This window comes from Mytilus galloprovincialis, chromosome 4, assembly GCF_965363235.1.
Source record: "Mytilus galloprovincialis chromosome 4, xbMytGall1.hap1.1, whole genome shotgun sequence".
NCBI lineage: Eukaryota > Metazoa > Mollusca > Bivalvia > Mytilida > Mytilidae > Mytilus > Mytilus galloprovincialis.
Window position 1 is genome coordinate 42,663,611 of NC_134841.1, and position 24,083 is coordinate 42,687,693.

A 24,083-nucleotide genomic window follows, 5' to 3' on the forward strand; every position below is an offset into this window, starting at 1 on the left:
TACTTTTGAGTTAAAATTGTCGGATGGCCCCCGCATAGGGGTTATTGCATATAAAAGACTATTTTTGGCCAATTTTAATGTTTTTGGCTATTATCTAATAAGTTTTAATAGATAGAAAAAAAAAAAAAAATTGCAAAAATGATCAGCAATAAAAGATCTACAAACAAGTCATTGATCACTTAATATGAAGATTTTGTTTGAGAAATGAAATACACGTAATTGTAAATACTAAGATTGGTGAGATCAAAGAGTATCATAGAAAATAAGTGAATTTTTACAGATTTGAGCTAGGACTTAAGGGTTCAGAGCTAAAAGGGGCTAAAACGGACTTCTCTTTTTTGTTCATGAAATTTTTATTTTTCATCTTATTTTCATTTTGATTTTTTCATTGTTTTCCTTATGAACTTCTGCACTGATAGAGTCCGAAGGATTTAACGTAGCTTGTACCGTTTCCGAGCTATTTGGGGCCAAAGTGGTGCTCAATCCCAAAAAACAAACTTTTTTATTTCTCTTCCAATTTCAAAGGTTTTTTTTTTCTTTAGAGTCCTTATGAAATTTCCAACAGAGAATTTTAGCTAGGACTTGCAGTTCTTCCAACCTATTAAGGGCCAAAGTGGTGCTTTTTAGTACTAATGAAATTTCTGTGTCCAGCAAATTACTGTGTCAAACATATTATTGTGTCCACTTTAGAAGTGTGTCAACACTTGTCGATCATTGCGGTCATATCATGCTGCACTCGGCCAAGCTCTTTATTCTTGTATGTCGTTCATGAATTCAAAAATGCTTCATCCAATTGAACTGAAATTTTAAAATAAGGCTGGAATTGGTAATGTCTGGTTACCTTTTTTTTTCCAATTTTGCGATGTGTCCAGAGTTATGGGACTTTGATTTTTAAAAAAATGCCATATTTCTTGAATGTCGTACAGTAACTCAAAAATGCTTCATCTGATTAATCCGAAAATTTTAAAGAGAAAAGATTCCTGCATGGGATGATATAGTTTTTTGACAGAGAGTTTTATTCCAAAGTACAGAAATTTTGCTCTAAAAGTTGGGTAATTTTTGTTTTTATAGAAATCTACCGCAGAATTTTTCACTTCATGAATTCATAATTTCACGCCTACCAATCTCTCTCATTCACCACCAAATGTGATGCAAAGAAATTAATGAGAGAGACATCCGGAGCTGAATGAGAGAGATACATTTTAGATCAATTAGAGGTAAGTGTGTAAATTAAAACCTCTTATTCAAATTGTTTTAAAAATCAGAGAATGCTATTCTGTGGCAAATTCATTTCTCTATACTATCACGTGAAATGACTGTTTCAAGTTTTAGTTATACATCAAAACCTGAAATCGTCTTTCTGGAGACCTTAATTATCATGTTTACCTGAATCAGTCGACATTGCAAAAGCAATGCGGTGTCTGCCTTTTTGATTTTTCTCTATTTTCGGTATAACTTTACCATTTTCATCTCAATTTGTAAAAATAGAGGAAGAATACCTGGAGTGTTTTTTATAATATGGTTTTATTTTTCCAATGGTGTATATGATCAGTATTTTCAAATTTGCTCATTGATAAAGGTAACTTTTGCATGAATGGTGACTTGGCTTAGAACAGCATAGGCATGAATAAAGGCATGAATAAAAAACGGTCATAATACAAGACACAAATTCACTGTGGTCACCTCAAGTTTTTCAACAGGGTATCAAGCTCTGAATGACCCCGACAAGATTTTAAAAATATATATATCGAACAGTATAACACATTAGTTTGTCACAACATCAACAAACATACAAAATAGAACTACTAAATGTACCCATGGCCAATATTTTCCTGCCTTTGAACTGGTGCATATGCATGCGAGGGGTTAGACAGATGTGGCCTTTGGAAAAATAAATCCATACTATAAAAATTCGTTAAGGTTCCATGGAATCAGTGATAACATGTAACTCTTAATTTGTTGATCTTCAAAAACTGTCCTGAAGAAAAATGTTCCCCACCTCATAATACTTAATAAGAGTCTCTGATGACGGAAAGATTTACAACAGACTGTACCAGAATGTAAATTGACAAAAAATAAGTCTTATTATCAATCAATTTTGGAAAAATCTATATTGTTGTTAAATTTTGATAAAAACACTGTACTTTTATCACTAAAAGCTTTGGTACTAGTTTCAGTTAGTTTCATGAAGGTTTGATATAAATATTGATAATTAAAAACTTTAACAATACACTACCCTTTAATGTGAAATGCAAAAAAAAAAATTAAAAAAAAACAAACCTAAGTCCATTTATCAGTACATTGTGGAAAAATAGATAAATATTTTTAGGTACAATTTCTTGATCATAAAGGTGCCTCGATCCAATTTAGAAGGAATTCCAAAGAGACATGCCGATAAAGTAAACGATGTTTAAAGAACTTTAACTACAGACTGAACCTAAATGTAAAGTGCAAAAAACTTATTCCAATTACCAGTGAAATTCAGAAAGAAAATCTTTTTTTTTTCTCAAAATTTAGTTTTGAAACATGCTATATCTCTTGATCATGAAGAAGCTGCTATCCAAGTTTCAAATGATTTGATTAAGATTTGATGAAGTCATTGATGTTTGAAATTTTTTTTAACCATAGCGTGTACAAAATATGATGTGCAACATACTGTCCATTTGCCAATAAAATTCAGAAAAAATAATAAAACTTTTTTTTCTCTCAAAATATTGTTATAGATAGTGCCTCCTCAACATAAAGTCACTGTCTAAATTTCAAATGATTTCATAATGATTTGATTAAGTTATTAATGTTTAAAGGAATTTAAACACAGGGTGTGCCAGATGTTGATCATCACAACGCCGACGACGATGACGAAATTAAGGATCGCTACGTCTCGCCTTCATGACTTTTGTTGCAGGCGGGACGGACAAAAATTGCTATTGGTAATCTTCCTCTATTTTGATAAATTACATGAAAATGGTAACTTTATTATCAGAAAATAGAGAAAATCAAAAAGGCAGACATCGCATTGCTTTCGCAATGTCGACTGAACCAGGTAAACATGATAATTAAGGTCCCCAGAAAGACAATTTCAGGTTTTGATGAATAACTGAAACTTGAAACAGTCATTTCACATGATAATTGTCGAACACTTTGATATAAGCATAAAGAAATTTGTTGTCCTCTCATGCACCACCACTTTTCTCCTGCATCACCACTAGTTCTCATGCATCACCACTAACTTCAAAGAATGATTGAGAGAAAACGGATAGAGTCTGACACTTGATATGACATGGTAGTGATACCTTGCTGGTAAACTTTCTACAACAGTGAAATTGGTAAGATAAGATTAGATTAACATTGATTTCTGGACAATTGTTTGACTTTTTTTCTTGTATTTCCATTGACATGTTTGTAGGGGAAAACGTCTTACGTTGTCAGTTTTGTGTTTACATGCAAGCAATGAATACCAACGTATAGAGAAATGAATTTGCCACAGAATAGCATTCTCTGATTTTTAAAACAAATTGAATAAGGGGTCTTAATTTACGTACTTACCTCTAATTGATCTAAAATTTATCTCTCTCATTCAGCACCGGGTGTCTCTCTCATTAATTTCTTTGCATCACATTTGGTGGTGAATGAGAGAGATTGGTTGGCGTGAATTTGGGAACACTCTCTATTTTTCCCAAAAATATTTCATACTTTAAAATTATATGACTGAAAAGAGGAAACTTCGAGGCATCCTATGATATATTTTTCTTTAAATTTAGTTGAATATTTAGTTCAAAAATATATAATGAAAAGTTCAGTTTTTGAACCCCAAAAATTTGATGTAAATTTCCGTTAGTGGGGTCACGTCAGTAAAACTAAAATCACACTGTAAATATTCTCACCTGCATAAATTTTATATGGTTACAAAGCCAATATTAAGAGCTTTATCCAGGTTAAATTTCATAATAGTAGTGTGGAATTTAACAGGTAAACTAACCAGTTAAAGTTACGCAATTTTCTTGATTTCTAGTATTCCGCCGCTCGTTAATCATCGATAACTTCAATTGTTTATTGGAAGGTTTCTTGACATTTTTACGACCTCTTTTCACAAGAAAACTACCCCTCATGCCTTTATTATTTTTCTAAAATTAGGATTTTATTGTTATGCGAAAGAAAATTTAATCTTGCAAATCAGTAATAAATCAGCTTCCCTGCATAATTTTTAGAATAATTTTATGTGGAGTAAATCAAAAGTTATAGGTGAAAGTTTGAGACACGACGTAGAAAATTTACTGTTGTATCATAGAAATACTGAGAGATTCAAATCCCAATCGTTTTATATTGATCCCAGTTAAAATCAAATACTTAAAATATGCAGAATCCACATAGAGCCACAGATTAAAATGTCTTTAACAATTTTAAATAAAATGTAAAACAGTCAATAAATTTTAAACATGACTTAAAATGATAACAAATTCATGCAATGAGAGAAATAGAAGGAAACATAATGAATATAGAATCAATATAAACATGCTCATATCAAATAAGAAATATAAATTACTTAAAATAATTATCAGCCATCATTGAACTTACGTACTATGGGGTTCATGGAAGTAGGAAATTTAATTTCAATGTTACAATAGACATATAATTTACATTTAAATATATTAAGTTCAAATCTGTATTTTGCCTTAAACGCATGATACTATTTACAAGATTTACAGATCCAATACGTTTGTTTGGGCACACATTTCAGATGGACACATTTGCAGATGGTGCCACTCTAGACAGCAATCACATGCCAGAGTTTCCTTAACACCAAGTTTTTGTTTACAAGCAAAACAATCCCATTCATGATGCTCCTTATTCTGAATCATCAATTCTTTTAACAATAACCAGCCATCGTCAGTTAAGATGTTTGCGTATTCTTAGTGTGTTTGGCATTTTCATCTAAAATTTTGTAGGATACATGTCCATATAGTCACTAAACATCAGGCTAGTCTATCAATTGAATGATTTTATATTTCGACATAATGATTTTTTTTGGTCAAAGTCAATGCACCATTCACGGGATTTATTCCAAGACCGAAATTTGGAAATTCGTATCCGTTTCATGATCTATATGGCAGTTCGTACTAGGAGCCCTGGGACTCGCCGTACGAATTGTTCGTACGGGGAGCCACTTGCATGTAAAAATTGACATGAATTCGAGTAATCAGTAAATCTGAACATAGATAATAAATCTATGATCTGAAGTTTTTTTTATGATTTTACTGTTTCTTGTAACATCAACGAGAACTTACAATCTCCACGTAGGACATACCAAGTACGCTTTTGCTGTTTTTTTTTACAATAATTGTGCAGTATATAGTCAAATTTAATAAAAAAAAAAAAATGAAAACCAAAATAAGACAACAAAAACTTTTAAAATGTCTGACCTGTAACGTATCCTTTCTGGGGGTGTTGTTGTTCTGTAAATTCCTCCACTGGCTGGAGAAACACTGCATAAAATTTGGCAACTATCTATTAAAATCTAAAACTGAGAATGTAGGGCAAGCAGGATGATCCCTACTAGAGTCTCATTTAATACCAAAATGTCTATAGTTCACAGAATATGATCATCTTAGTTCACTTAAAATGGATGTTCAGTATTTTGCTACGGGTAACGTGAAGTGCATAGCAAAGTCCTCTACTGATTTCTTCAGGGGTGTTAATTACGGTGTCCTTTAGGAGTCATTATATGTAACACGCTTGTTGTTTAAATGCGTATGAATTTTTGACATTTCAATTTTCATTTTTGCGTCCGATGACCCTAAAAATCCATAAATGTAATGTACACTTCATTAGATTTAAACAAATATATTGCGAGCCTTCTTTTGAACTGCATGATTTTGAATTTTGTTTCTCTTACCCCTTTTGGGTCAATACCAAGGATTCTGAAACGGGGATTACATATGAAGAAAGCCTTCTCATTTTCCTAGTAATTTTTAGCAATACCATTTTTTTAGAACGCGACAAAAGTCTTAACTGGTTTATTTTTCAGATCTCAAAAATATATTTTCTTTTAAATTTTACATGTTACTATCCATTGAAAATGGACAGTCATATAGGATACTTAAAAATACTTTGTCGTCGCCGTTGTCTGGACAAATAAGTTTTTTTTTCAAGAATCTGAATGACACCCCCCCCCCCTTCTTTCCGGCACTTTTAATCTTAAAAAAAGATAAATGAAAATATAACAACAGCAAATAAGCAAATAAATCAAATAAATAAAAACAAAACGAAAAAACAAAATCTAAGCAAAATACAACAAAAAACAAACACACAGTGCCCAGTCCCCTTTCTTTGCTTTCAAAGTAAGTCCCTTATAGAACTGAAATTTAAAAAAAATGATTTACTATAGAAATGAAAGATTGTTTGAGATGTGTTGTATTAAGTCCTACCAGGGGGAAAAGGGAGGGGGTCAGTGCGCATTAAATAGAAAATAAAACTGCTTCACGGCGCACGATTTATAGTGCTATGTCTTGCATGGAGTGTTCTTGATCATTTGCACGAAACACAATGAATAAGGACCGTCATTCAATAAATCGCGTGAAATGAAAAAGGCCAACTAGTCGCGCGAAAATAATCTTTACCACCCCCTATCAACTATATAAAAGAAATAACATGTAAGAATAACTCTCTTGAGTATCTACTTGGGGTCGGAGGTTCACAATGTTCATTCATGGTAATTGTATGCCTCTTTTTCTTATGATACACTAGATACCCGGTAAACATGCGATGCGATCGGTAAAGCGGGTTGTTTACTTCAAGATCTAGAGTTTGGCAGTATGAGGTTGGATTCATTTGTATTTATTTGTTATTCGTCATGGTATATTTCTAGAAATTTCGCTACTTTTGACTAACATTAACTTCGATATTTTTTTGGTAGGGGTGTGCCATTTTTCCTCAAAAAACGTACCCATTTTAATATAACATTCACTGAAATTCAGTACCTATAGTTATATAAATATTTAAGAAAGAATGACCTATACTTATATACAATATTTAAAATATGACGTCAAAACGTTATTGAAGATAAAACCAGGAGACAAATTTCCGGGGTTCATTTGGGAACTTATTTGAAAGGTGAACTTTCAAATGAATTGATTAAATTTAATATAATAATTGACCATTAATAATGTAAGATTCTCAATAGCATATTTATATATCAAACTCTGACCCTGTAAACTTGATTGTTGTTTTTCGTTTATTTGTTCTATGTATTTCATGTTTTAGATAGTATTATGTATTTGTATTTGTTTAGTTATCTTGTGATTATCATTGGACTGTAATTGTCTATGTTCTTTATGTTGTGAACTTGTTTGTTTTGCGTTGACCCTCTTTTGGGTGTATGATGCAATAACATTATTCTTATTCTTATTCTTATTCTTATATGATATGTAGATCATACCCCAAATCAATATACAGTTATCCAACGTAAATGCATTATTTATCCCGTAACAATAATAATACTGTGACCTATAGACATGGTGTCAGAGTCAATCTATCACAGTCAGATGATTTATCCTGTAACAATAATGATACCTTGACCAATAGAAATGGCGTCAGAGTAAATCTATCACAGTCAGATGATTTATCCTGTACCACTAGTGATACTGTGGCCAATAGACATAGTGTCAGAGACAATCCATCACAGTCAGATGATTTATCCTGTAACAATAATGATACTGTCACCTATAGACATGATGTCAGAGTCAATCTATCACAGTCAGATGATTTATCCTGTAACAATAATGATAATGTGACCTATAGACATAGTGTCAGAATCAATCTATCACAGTCAGATGATTTATCCTATAACAATAATGATACTGTGACCTGTAGACATAGTGTCAGAATCAATCTATCACAGTCCGATGATTTATCCTGTAACAATAATGATACCTTGACCAATAGAAATGGTGTCAGAGTCAATCTATCACAGTCAGATGATTTATCCCGTAATAATAATGACACTGTGACCTATAGACATGGTGTCAGAGTCGATCTATCAGTCAGATTATTTATCCCGTAACAATAATGATACTGTGACCTATAGACATGGTGTCAGAGTTAATCTATCACAGTCAGCTGATTTATTCTATAACAATAATCATACCTTGACCAATAGAAATGGCGTCAGAGTAAATATGTCACAGTCAGATGATTTATCCTGTACCACTAGTGGTATTTTGGCCAATAGACATAGTGTCAGAGTCAATCTATCACAGTCAGATGATTTATCCCGTAACAATAATGATACTGTGACCTAAAAACATGGTGTCAGAGTCAATCTATCACTGTCAGATGATTTATCCCGTAATAATAATGATACTGTGACCTATAGACATTGTGTCAGAGTCAATCTATCACAGTCAGATTATTTATCCCGTAACAATAATGATACTCTGACCTATGGACATAGTGTCAGAGTCAATCTATCACAGTCATGATTTATCCCGTAATAATAACGATACTGTGACCTATAGACATGGTGTCAGAGTCAATCTATCACAGTCAGATTATTTATCCCGTAACAATAATGATACTGTGACCTATAGACATGGTGTCAGAGTCAATCTATCACAGTCAGATGATTTATCCTGTAACAATAATGATACTGTGACCTATAGACATAGTGTCAGAATCAATCTATCACAGTCAGATGATTTATCCTGTAACAATAATGATACTTTGACCTATAGACATAGTGTCAGAGTCAATCTATCACAGTCAGATGATTTATCCTGTAACAAAAATGGTACTGTGGCCTATAGACACGGTGTCATAGTCAATCTATCACTATCAGATGATTCATCCTGTAACAAAAATGGCAGTGTGGCCTATACACGTGGTGTCAGAGTCGATCTATCACAGTCAGGTGATTTATTCTGTAGCAATAATGGTACTGTGGCCTATAGACATAGTGTCAGAGTCAATCTATCACAGTCAGATGATTAATCCCGTAATAATAATGATACTGTGACCTATAGACATGGTGTAAGAGTCAATCTATCACAGTCAGATGATTTATCCCGTAACAATAATGATACTGTGACCTATAGACATGGTGTCAGAGTCAATCTATCACAGTCCGATGAATTATCCTGTAACAATAATGATACCTTGACCAAAAGAAATGGCGTCAGAGTAAACATATCACAATACTGTGAGCTATAGACATAATGTCAGAATCAATCTATCACAGCCAGATGATTTATCCTGTAACAATAAGGATAATGTGACCTATAGACATAGTGTCAGAGTCAATCTATAACAGTCAGATGATTTATCCTGTAACAATAAGATCCTTTGACGTATAGACATAGTGTCAGAGTCCATCTATCACAGTCAGATGATTTATCCTGCAACAAAAATGGTACTTTGGCCTATAGACATCGTGCCATAGTCAATCTATCACAGTCAGATGATATATCCTGTAACAAAAATGGCACTGTGGCCTATAGACGTGGTGTCAGAGTCAATCGATCACTGTCAGGTGATTTATCCCGTAATAATAATGATACTGTGACCTATAGACATGGTGTCAGAGTCAATCTATCACAGTCAGATGATTTATCTTGTAACAATAATGATACCTTGACCAATAGAAATGGCGTCAGAGTAAATCTATCACAGTCAGATGATTTATCCTGTACCACTAGTGATACTGTGGCCAATAGACATAGTGTCAGAGACAATCCATCACAGTCAGATGATTTATCCTGTAACAATAATGATACTGTCACCTATAGACATGATGTCAGAGTCAATCTATCACAGTCAGATGATTTATCCTGTAACAATAATGATAATGTGACCTATAGACATAGTGTCAGAATCAATCTATCACAGTCAGATGATTTATCCTATAACAATAATGATACTGTGACCTGTAGACATAGTGTCAGAATCAATCTATCACAGTCCGATGATTTATCCTGTAACAATAATGATACCTTGACCAATAGAAATGGTGTCAGAGTCAATCTATCACAGTCAGATGATTTATCCCGTAATAATAATGACACTGTGACCTATAGACATGGTGTCAGAGTCGATCTATCAGTCAGATTATTTATCCCGTAACAATAATGATACTGTGACCTATAGACATGGTGTCAGAGTTAATCTATCACAGTCAGCTGATTTATTCTATAACAATAATCATACCTTGACCAATAGAAATGGCGTCAGAGTAAATATGTCACAGTCAGATGATTTATCCTGTACCACTAGTGGTATTTTGGCCAATAGACATAGTGTCAGAGTCAATCTATCACAGTCAGATGATTTATCCCGTAACAATAATGATACTGTGACCTAAAAACATGGTGTCAGTGTCAATCTATCACTGTCAGATGATTTATCCCGTAATAATAATGATACTGTGACCTATAGACATTGTGTCAGAGTCAATCTATCACAGTCAGATTATTTATCCCGTAACAATAATGATACTCTGACCTATGGACATAGTGTCAGAGTCAATCTATCACAGTCATGATTTATCCCGTAATAATAACGATACTGTGACCTATAGACATGGTGTCAGAGTCAATCTATCACAGTCAGATTATTTATCCCGTAACAATAATGATACTGTGACCTATAGACATGGTGTCAGAGTCAATCTATCACAGTCAGATGATTTATCCTGTAACAATAATGATACTGTGACCTATAGACATAGTGTCAGAATCAATCTATCACAGTCAGATGATTTATCCTGTAACAATAATGATACTTTGACCTATAGACATAGTGTCAGAGTCAATCTATCACAGTCAGATGATTTATCCTGTAACAAAAATGGTACTGTGGCCTATAGACACGGTGTCATAGTCAATCTATCACTATCAGATGATTTATCCTGTAACAAAAATGGCAGTGTGGCCTATACACGTGGTGTCAGAGTCGATCTATCACAGTCAGGTGATTTATTCTGTAGCAATAATGGTACTGTGGCCTATAGACATAGTGTCAGAGTCAATTTATCACAGACAGATGATTAATCCCGTAATAATAATGATACTGTGACCTATAGACATGGTGTAAGAGTCAATCTATCACAGTCAGATGATTTATCCCGTAACAATAATGATACTGTGACCTATAGACATGGTGTCAGAGTCAATCTATCACAGTCCGATGAATTATCCTGTAACAATAATGATACCTTGACCAAAAGAAATGGCGTCAGAGTAAACATATCACAATACTGTGAGCTATAGACATAATGTCAGAATCAATCTATCACAGCCAGATGATTTATCCTGTAACAATAAGGATAATGTGACCTATAGACATAGTGTCAGAGTCAATCTATAACAGTCAGATGATTTATCCTGTAACAATAAGATCCTTTGACGTATAGACATAGTGTCAGAGTCCATCTATCACAGTCAGATGATTTATCCTGCAACAAAAATGGTACTTTGGCCTATAGACATCGTGCCATAGTCAATCTATCACAGTCAGATGATATATCCTGTAACAAAAATGGCACTGTGGCCTATAGACGTGGTGTCAGAGTCAATCGATCACTGTCAGGTGATTTATCCCGTAATAATAATGATACTGTGACCTATAGACATGGTGTCAGAGTCAATCTATCACAGTCAGATGATTTATCTTGTAACAATAATGATACCTTGACCAATAGAAAATGGCGTCAGAGTAAATCTATCACAGTCAGATGATTTATCCTGTACCACTAGTGGTACTGTGGCCAATAGACATAGTGTCAGAGTCATCCCATCACAGTCAGATGATTTATCCTGTAACAATAATGATACTGTCACCTATAAACATGATGTCAGAGTCAATCTATCACAGTCAGATGATTTATCCTGTAACAATAATGATACTGTCACCTATAGACATTATGTCAGAGTCAATCTATCACAGTCAGATGATTTATCCTGTAACAATAATGATAATGTGACCTATAGACATAGTGTCAGAATCAATCTATCACAGTCAGATGATTTATCCTATAACAATAATGATACTGTGACCTGTAGACATAGTGTCAGAATCAATCTATCACAGTCAGATGATTTATCCTGTAACTATAATGATACTTTGACCTATAGACATAGTGTCAGAGTCAATCTATCACAGTCAGATGATTTATCCCGTAATAATAATGACACTGTGACCTATAGACATGGTGTCGATCTATCAGTCAGATTATTTATCCCGTAACAATAATGATACTGTGACCTATAGACATGGTGTCAGAGTCAATCTATCACAGTCAGATGATTTATCCTATAACAATAATGATACCTTGACCAATAGAAATGGCGTCAGAGTAAATATGTCACAGTCAGATGATTTATCCTGTACCACTAGTGGTACTTTGGCCAATAGACATAGTGTCAGAGTCAATCTATCACAGTCAGATGATTTATCCCGTAACAATAATGATACTGTGACCTATAAACATGGTGTCAGAGTCAATCTATCACTGTCAGATGATTTATCCCGTAATAATAATGATACTGTGACCAATAGACATTGTGTCAGAGTCAATCTATCACAGTCAGATTATTTATTCCGTAACAATAATGATACTCTGACCTATGGACATGTTGTCAGAGTCAATCTATCACAGTCAGATGATTTATCCTGTAACAATAATGATACCTTGACCAATAGAAATGGGGTCAGAGTAAATCTATCACAGTCAGATGATTTATCCTGTACCACTTGTTGTACATGTACTATGGCCAATAGACACAGTGTCAGAGTCAATCTATCACAGTCATATGATTTATCTTGTAACAATAATGATACTGTCACCTATAGACATGATGTCAGAAACAATCTATCACAGTCAGATGATTTATACTATAACAATAATGATACTGTGACCAATAGAAATGGTGTCAGAGTCAATCTATCACAGTCAGATGATTTATCCCGTAATGATAACGATACTGTGACCTATAGACATGGTGTCAGAGTCAATCTATCACAGTCAGATTATTTATCCCGTAACAATAATGATACTGTGACCTATAGACATGGTGTCAGAGTCAATCTATCACAGTCAGATGATTTATCTTGTAACAATAATGATACTGTGACCTATAGACATAGTGTCAGAATCAATCTATCACAGTCAGATGATTTATCCTGTGACAATAATGATACGTTGACCTATAGACACAGTGTCAGAGTCAATCTATCACAGTCAGATGATTTATCCTGTAACAAAAATGGTACTGTGGCCTATAGACACGGTGTCATAGTCAATCTATCACCATCAGATGATTTATCATGTAACAAAAATGGCACTGTGGCCTATACACATGGTGTCAGAGTCAATCTATCACAGTCAGGTGATTTATTCTGTAGCAATAATGGTACTGTGGCCTATAGACATAGTGTCAGAGTCAATTTATCACAGACAGATGATTAATCCCGTAATAATAATGATACTGTGACCTATAGACATGGTGTAAGAGTCAATCTATCACAGTCAGATGATTTATCCCCTAACAATAATGATACTGTGACCTATAGACATGGTGTCAGAGTCAATCTATCACAGTCCGATGAATTATCCTGTAACAATAATGATACCTTGACCAAAAGAAATGGCGTCAGAGTAAGCATATCACAATACTGTGAGCTATAGACATAGTGTCAGAATCAATCTATCACAGCCAGATGATTAATCCTGTAACAATAAGGATAATATGACCTATAGACATAGTGTCAGAGTCAATCTATAACAGTCAGATGATTTATCCTGTAACAATAAGATACTTTGACGTATAGACATAGTGTCAGAGTCAATCTATCACAGTCAGATGATTTATCCTGTACGAAAATGGTACCGTGGCCTATAGACATCGTGCCATAGTCAATCTATTACAGTCAGATTATTTATCCTGTAACAAAAATGGCACTGTGGCCTATAGACGTGGTGTCAGAGTCAATCTATCACTGTCAGGTGATTTATCCCGTAATAATAATGATACTGTGACCTATAGACATGGTGTCAGAGTGAATCTATCACAGTCAGATTATTTATCGCGTAACAATAATGATACTGTGACCTATAGACATGGTGTCAGAGTCAATCTATCACAGTCAGATGATTTATCCTGTAACAATAATGATACCTTGACCAATAGAAAATGGCGTCAGAGTAAATCAATCACAGTCAGATGATTTATCCTGTACCACTAGTGGTACTGTGGCCAATAGACATAGTGTCAGAGTCATCCCATCACAGTCAGATGATTTATCCTGTAACAATAATGATACTGTCACCTATAAACATGATGTAAGAGTCAATCTATCACAGTCAGATGATTTATCCCGTAACAATAATGATACTGTGACCTATAGACATGGTGTCAGAGTCAATCTATCACAGTTAGATGATTTTTCTTGTAACAATAATGATACCTTGACCTAAAGAAATGGCGTCAGAGTAAATCTATCACAGTCAGATGATTTATCCTGTACCACTAGTGGTACTGTGGCCAATAAACATAGTGTCAGAGTCAATCTATCACAGTCAGATGATTTATCCTGTAACAATAATGATACTGTGGCCTATATACATAGTGTCAGAGTCAATCTATCACAGTCTGGTGATTTATCCTGTAACAAAAATGGTACTGTGGCCTATAGACATGGTGTCATAGTCAATCTATCACAGTCAGATGATTTATCCTGTAACAATAATGATACTGTGGCCTATAGACATAGTGTCAGAGTCAATCTATCACAGTCAGATGATTTATCCTGTAACAAAAATGGTACTGTGGCCTATAGACATGGTGTCATAGTCAATCTATCACAGTCAGATGATTTATCATGTAACAAAAATGGCACTGTGGCCTACAGACGTGGTGTCAGAGTCAATCTATCACAATCAGGTGATTTATCCTGTAGCAATAATGCTACTGTGGCCTATAGACATAGTGTCAGTGTCAATTTATCAGTCAGATGATTTATCCTGTAATAATAATGATACTGTGACCTATAGACATGGTTTAAGAGTCAATCTATGACAGTCAGATGATTTATCCCGTAACAATAATGATACTGTGACCTATAAACATGGTGTCAGATTCAATCTATCACTGTCAGATGATTTATCCCGTAATAATAATGATACTCTGACCTATAGACATGGTGTCAGAGTCAATCTATCACTGTCAGATTATTTATCCCGTAACAATAATGATACTCTGACCTATGGACGTGGTGTCAGAGTCAATCTATCACAGTTAGATGATTTATCCTGTAACAATAATGATACCTTGACCAATAGAAATGGCGTCAGAGTAAATCTATCACATTCAGATGATTTATCCTGTACCACTAGTGGTACTGTGGCCAATAGACATAGTGTCAGAGTCAATCTATCACAGTCATATGATTTATCCTGTAACAATAATGATACTGTCACCTATAGACATGATGTCAGAGACAATCTATCACAGTCAGATGATTTATCCCGTAACAATAATGATACTGTGGCCTATAGACATAGTGTCAGAGTCAATCTATCACAGTCAGATTATTTATCGCGTAACAATAATGATACTGTGACCTATAGACATGGTGTCAGAGTCAATCTATCACAGTCAGATGATTTATCCTGTAACAATAATGATACCTTGACCAATAGAAAATGGCGTCAGAGTAAATCAATCACAGTCAGATGATTTATCCTGTACCACTAGTGGTACTGTGGCCAATAGACATAGTGTCAGAGTCATCCCATCACAGTCAGATGATTTATCCTGTAACAATAATGATACTGTCACCTATAAACATGATGTAAGAGTCAATCTATCACAGTCAGATGATTTATACCGTAACAATAATGATACTGTGACCTATAGACATGGTGTCAGAGTCAATCTATCACAGTCAGATGATTTTTCCTGTAACAATAATGATACCTTGACCTAAAGAAATGGCGTCAGAGTAAATCTATCACAGTCAGAAGATTTATCCTGTACCACTAGTGGTACTGTGGCCAATAGACATAGTGTCAGAGTCAATCTATCACAGTCAGATGATTTATCCTGTAACAATAATGATACTGTGGCCTATAGACATAGTGTCAGAGTCAATCTATCACAGTCTGGTGATTTATCCTGTAACAAAAATGGCACTGTGGCCTACAGACGTGGTGTCAGAGTCAATCTATCACAATCAGGTGATTTATCCTGTAGCAATAATGCTACTGTGGCCTATAGACATAGTGTCAGTGTCAATTTATCACAGTCAGATGATTTATCCTGTAATAATAATGATACTGTGACCTATAGACATGGTTTAAGAGTCAATCTATGACAGTCAGATGATTTATCCCGTAACAATAATGATACTGTGACCTATAAACATGGTGTCAGAGTCAATCTATCACTGTCAGATGATTTATCCCGTAATAATAATGATACTCTGACCTATAGACATGGTGTCAGAGTCAATCTATCACAGTCAGATTATTTATCCCGTAACAATAATGATACTCTGACCTATGGACGTGGTGTCAGTGTCAATCTATCACAGTCAGATGATTTATCCTGTAACAATAATGATACCTTGACCAATAGAAATGGCGTCAGAGTAAATCTATCACATTCAGATGATTTATCCTGTACCACTAGTGGTACTGTGGCCAATAGACATAGTGTCAGAGTCAATCTATCACAGTCATATGATTTATCCTGTAACAATAATGATACTGTCACCTATAGACATGATGTCAGAGACAATCTATCACAGTCAGATGATTTATCCTGTAACAATAATGATACTGTGACCTATAAACATGGTGTCAGAGTCAATCTATCACTGTCAGATTATTTATCCCGTAATAATAATGATACTCTGACCTATAGACATGGTGTCAGAGATAATCTATCACAGTCAGATTATTTATCCCGTAACAATAATGATACTCTGACCTATGGACGTGGTGTCAGAGTCAATCTATCACAGTCAGATGATTTATCCTGTAACAATAATGATACCTTGACCAATAGAAATGTCGTCAGAGTAAATCTATCACATTCAGATGATTTATCCCGTAAAAATAACGATACTGTGACCTATAGACATGGTGTCAGAGTCAATCTATCACAGTCAGATTATTTATCCCGTAACAATAATGATACTGTGACCTATAGACATGGTGTCAGAGTCAATCTATCACAGTCAGATGATTTATCCTGTAACAATAATGATACTGTGACCTATAGACATAGTGTCAGAATCAATCTATCACAGTCAGATGATTTATCCTGTGACAATAATGATACTTTGACCTATAGACATAGTGTCAGAGTCAATCTATCACAGTCAGATGATTTATCCTGTAACAAAAATGGTACTGTGGCCTATAGACATGGTGTCATAGTCAATCTATCACCATTAGATGATTTATCATGTAACAAAAATGGCACTGTGGCCTATACACGTGGTGTCAGAGTCAATCTATCACAGTCAGGTGATTTATTCTGTAGCAATAATGGTACTGTGGCCTATAGACATAGTGTCAGAGTCAATTTATCACAGACAGATGATTAATCCCGTAATAATAATGATACTGTGACCTATAGACATGGTGTAAGAGTCAATCTATCACAGTCAGATGATTTATCCCCTAACAATAATGATACTGTGACCTATAGACATGGTGTCAGAGTCAATCTATCACAGTACGATGAATGATCCTGTAACAATAATGATACCTTGACCAAAAGAAATGGCGTCAGAGTAAGCATATCACAATACTGTGAGCTATAGACATAGTGTCAGAATCAATCTATCACAGCCTGATGATTTATCCTGTAACAATAACGATAATGTGACCTATAGACATAGTGTCAGAGTCAATCTATAACAGTCAGATGATTTATCCTGTAACAATAAGATACTTTGACGTATAGACATAGTGTCAGAGTCCATCTATCACAGTCAGATGATTTATCCTGTACGAAAATGGTACTGTGGCCTATAGACATCGTGCCATAGTCAATCTATTACAGTCAGATTATTTATCCTGTAACAAAAATGGCACTGTGGCCTATAGACGTGGTGTCAGAGTCAATCTATCACTGTCAGGTGATTTATCCCGTAATAATAATGATACTGTGACCTATAGACATGGTGTCAGAGTGAATCTATCACAGTCAGATTATTTATCGCGTAACAATAATGATACTGTGACCTATAGACATGGTGTCAGAGTCAATCTATCACAGTCAGATGATTTATCCTGTAACAATAATGATGTTTTGACCAATAGAAAATGGCGTCAGAGTAAATCAATCACAGTCAGATGATTTATCCTGTACCACTAGTGGTACTGTGGCCAATAGACATAGTGTCAGAGTCATCCCATCACAGTCAGATGATTTATCCTGTAACAATAATGATACTGTCACCTATAAACATGATGTAAGAGTCAATCTATCACAGTCAGATGATTTATCCCGTAACAATAATGATACTGTGACCTATAGACATGGTGTCAGAGTCAATCTATCACAGTCAGATGATTTTTCCTGTAACAATAATGATACCTTGACCTAAAGAAATGGCGTCAGAGTAAATCTATCACAGTCAGATGATTTGTCCTGTACCACTAGTGGTACTGTGGCCAATAGACATAGTGTCAGAGTCAATCTATCACAGTAAGATGATTTATCCTGTAACAATAATGATACTGTGGCCTATAAACATAGTGTCAGAGTCAATCTATCACAGTCTGGTGATTTATCCTGTAACAAAAATGGTACTGTGGCCTATAGACATGGTGTCATAGTCAATCTATCACAGTCAGATGATTTATCCTGTAACAATAATGATACTGTGGCCTATAGACATAGTGTCAGAGTCAATCTATCACAGTCAGATGATTTATCCTGTAACAAAAATGGTACTGTGGCCTATAGACATGGTGTCATAGTCAATCTATCACAGTCAGATGATTTATCCTGTAACAAAAATGGCACTGTGGCCTACAGACGTGGTGTCAGAGTCAATCTATCACAATCAGGTGATTTATCCTGTAGCAATAATGCTACTGTGGCCTATAGACATAGTGTCAGTGTCAATTTATCACAGTCAGATGATTTATCCTGTAATAATAATGATACTGTGACCTATAGACATGGTTTAAGAGTCAATCTATGACAGTCAGATGATTTATCCTGTAACAATAATGATACTGTGACCTATAAACATGGTGTCAGAGTCAATCTATCACTGTCAGATTATTTATCCCGTAATAATAATGATACTCTGACCTATAGACATGGTGTCAGAGATAATCTATCACAGTCAGATTATTTATCCCGTAACAATAATGATACTCTGACCTATGGACGTGGTGTCAGAGTCAATCTATCACAGTCAGATGATTTATCCTGTAACAATAATGATACCTTGACCAATAGAAATGTCGTCAGAGTAAATCTATCACATTCAGATGATTTATCCTGTACCACTAGTGGTACTGTGGCCAATAGACATAGTGTCAAAGTTAATCTATCACAGTCATATGAGTTATCCTGTAACAATAATGATACTGTCACCTATAGACATGATGTCAGAGACAATCTATCACAGTCAGATGATTTATCCTGTAACAATAATGATACTGTGACCTATAAACATGGTGTCAGAGTCAATCTATCACTGTCAGATTATTTATCCCGTAATAATAATGATACTCTGACCTATAGACATGGTGTCAAAGATAATCTATCACAGTCAGATTATTTATCCCGTAACAATAATGATACTCTGACCTATGGACGTGGTGTCAGAGTCAATCTATCACAGTCAGATGATTTATCCTGTAACAATAATGATACCTTGACCAATAGAAATGTCGTCAGAGTAAATCTATCACATTCAGATGATTTATCCCGTAAGAATAACGATACTGTGACCTATAGACATGGTGTCAGAGTCAATCTATCACAGTCAGATTATTTATCCCGTAACAATAATGATACTGTGACCTATAGACATGGTGTCAGAGTCAATCTATCACAGTCAGATGATTTATCCTGTAACAATAATGATACTGTGACCTATAGACATAGTGTCAGAATCAATCTATCACAGTCAGATGATTTATCCTGTGACAATAATGATACTTTGACCTATAGACATAGTGTCAGAGTCAATCTATCACAGTCAGATGATTTATCCTGTAACAAAAATGGTACTGTGGCCTATAGACATGGTGTCATAGTCAATCTATCACCATTAGATGATTTATCATGTAACAAAAATGGCACTGTGGCCTATACACGTGGTGTCAGAGTCAATCTATCACAGTCAGGTGATTTATTCTGTAGCAATAATGGTACTGTGGCCTATAGACATAGTGTCAGAGTCAATTTATCACAGACAGATGATTAATCCCGTAATAATAATGATACTGTGACCTATAGACATGGTGTAAGAGTCGATCTATCACAGTCAGATGATTTATCCCCTAACAATAATGATACTGTGACCTATAGACATGGTGTCAGAGTCAATCTATCACAGTCCGATGAATGATCCTGTAACAATAATGATACCTTGACCAAAAGAAATGGCGTCAGAGTAAGCATATCACAATACTGTGAGCTATAGACATAGTGTCAGAATCAATCTATCACAGCCTGATGATTTATCCTGTAACAATAACGATAATGTGACCTATAGACATAGTGTCAGAGTCAATCTATAACAGTCAGATGATTTATCCTGTAACAATAAGATACTTTGACGTATAGACATAGTGTCAGAGTCCATCTATCACAGTCAGATGATTTATCCTGTACGAAAATGGTACTGTGGCCTATAGACATCGTGCCATAGTCAATCTATTACAGTTAGATTATTTATCCTGTAACAAAAATGGCACTGTGGCCTATAGACGTGGTGTCAGAGTCAATCTATCATTGTCAGGTGATTTATCCCGTAATAATAATGATACTGTGACCTATAGACATGGTGTCAGAGTAAATCTATCACAGTCAGATTATTTATCGCGTAACAATAATGATACTGTGACCTATAGACATGGTGTCAGAGTCAATCTATCACAGTCAGATGATTTATCCTGTAACAATAATGATATTTTGACCAATAGAAAATGGCGTCAGAGTAAATCAATCACAGTCAGATGATTTATCCTGTACCACTAGTGGTACTGTGGCCAATAGACATAGTGTCAGAGTCATCCCATCACAGTCAGATGATTTATCCTGTAACAATAATGATACTGTCACCTATAAACATGATGTAAGAGTCAATCTATCACAGTCAGATGATTTATCCCGTAACAATAATGATACTGTGACCTATAGACATGGTGTCAGAGTCAATCTATCACAGTCAGATGATTTTTCCTGTAACAATAATGATACCTTGACCGAAAGAAATGGCGTCAGAGTAAATCTATCACAGTCAGATGATTTGTCCTGTACCACTAGTGGTACTGTGGCCAATAGACATAGTGTCAGAGTCAATCTATCACAGTAAGATGATTTATCCTGTAACAATAATGATACTGTGGCCTATAAACATAGTGTCAGAGTCAATCTATCACAGTCTGGTGATTTATCCTGTAACAAAAATGGTACTGTGGCATATAGACATGGTGTCATAGTCAATCTATCACAGTCAGATGATTTATCCTGTAACAATAATGATACTGTGGCCTATAGACATCGTGCCATAGTCAATCTATTACAGTTAGATTATTTATCCTGTAACAAAAATGGCACTGTGGCCTATAGACGTGGTGTCAGAGTCAATCTATCATTGTCAGGTGATTTATCCCGTAATAATAATGATACTGTGACCTATAGACATGGTGTCAGAGTAAATCTATCACAGTCAGATTATTTATCGCGTAACAATAATGATACTGTGACCTATAGACATGGTGTCAGAGTCAATCTATCACAGTCAGATGATTTATCCTGTAACAATAATGATATTTTGACCAATAGAAAATGGCGTCAGAGTAAATCAATCACAGTCAGATGATTTATCCTGTACCACTAGTGGTACTGTGGCCAATAGACATAGTGTCAGAGTCATCCCATCACAGTCAGATGATTTATCCTGTAACAATAATGATACTGTCACCTATAAACATGATGTAAGAGTCAATCTATCACAGTCAGATGATTTATCCCGTAACAATAATGATACTGTGACCTATAGACATGGTGTCAGAGTCAATCTATCACAGTCAGATGATTTTTCCTGTAACAATAATGATACCTTGACCGAAAGAAATGGCGTCAGAGTAAATCTATCACAGTCAGATGATTTGTCCTGTACCACTAGTGGTACTGTGGCCAATAGACATAGTGTCAGAGTCAATCTATCACAGTAAGATGATTTATCCTGTAACAATAATGATACTGTGGCCTATAAACATAGTGTCAGAGTCAATCTATCACAGTCTGGTGATTTATCCTGTAACAAAAATGGTACTGTGGCATATAGACATGGTGTCATAGTCAATCTATCACAGTCAGATGATTTATCCTGTAACAATAATGATACTGTGGCCTATAGACATAGTGTCAGAGTCAATCTATCACAGTCAGATGATTTATCCTGTAACAAAAATGGTACTGTGGCCTATAGACATGGTGTCATAGTCGATCTATCACAGTCAGATGATTTATCCTGTAACAAAAATGGCACTGTGGCCTATAGACATAGTGTCAGTGTCAATTGATCACAGTCAGATGATTTATCCTGTAATAATAATGATACTGTGACCTATAGACATGGTTTAAGAGTCAATCTATGACAGTCAGATGATTTATCCTGTAACAATAATGATACTGTGACCTATAAACATGGTGTCAGAGTCAATCTATCACTGTCAGATTATTTATCCCGTAATAATAATGATACTCTGACCTATAGACATGGTGTCAGAGATAATCTATCACAGTCAGATTATTTATCCCGTAACAATAATGATACTCTGACCTATGGACGTGGTGTCAGAGTCAATCTATCACAGTCAGATGATTTATCCTGTAACAATAATGATACCTTGACCAATAGAAATGTCGTCAGAGTAAATCTATCACATTCAGATGATTTATCCTGTACCACTAGTGGTACTGTGGCCAATAGACATAGTGTCAAAGTTAATCTATCACAGTCATATGAGTTATCCTGTAACAATAATGATACTGTCACCTATAGACATGATGTCAGAGACAATCTATCACAGTCAGATGATTTATCCTGTAACAATAATGATAATGTGGCCTATAGACATAGTGTCAGAGTCAATCTATCACAGTCAAATGATATATCCTGTAACAATAATGATACTGTGACCTATACACATGGTGTCAGAGTTAATTTATCACAGTCAGATGATTTATCTTGTAACAATAATGATACTGTCACCTATAGACATGATGTCAGAAACAATCTATCACAGTCAGATGATTTATCCTATAACAATAATGATACTGTGACCAATAGAAATGGAGTTAGAGTCAATCTATCACAGTCAGATGATTTATCCCGTATAATAACGATACTGTGACCTATAGACATGGTGTCACAGTCAATCTATCACAGTCAGATTATTTATCCCGTAACAATAATGATACTATGACCTATGGACATGGTGTCAGAGTCAATCTATCACAAGTCAGATGATTTATCCTGTAACAATAATGATACTGTGACCTATAGACATAGTGTCAGAATCAATCTATCACAGTCAGATTATTTATCCCGTAACAATAATGATACTATGACCTATAGACATGGTGTCAGAGTCAATCTATCACAATTCAGATGATTTATCCTGTAACAATAATGATACTGTGACCTATAGACATAGTGTCAGAATCAATCTATCACAGTCAGATGATTTATCCTGTAACAATAATGATACTTTTACCTATAGACATAGTGTTAGAGTCAATCTATCACAGTCAGGTGATTTATCCTGTAACAAAAATGGCACTGTGGCCTATAAACGTGGTGTCAGAGTCAATCTATCACAG

At 34.9% G+C, this 24,083-nt stretch overlaps 1 protein-coding gene across 1 annotated transcript in view; it reads left to right on the top strand.

The window, feature by feature from the left end:
- The window catches only part of LOC143070612 (fibrinogen-like protein 1), a 355,424-nt gene that overhangs the window by 113,211 nt on the left and 218,130 nt on the right, over positions 1 to 24,083 (top strand). The window lies entirely within an intron of this gene.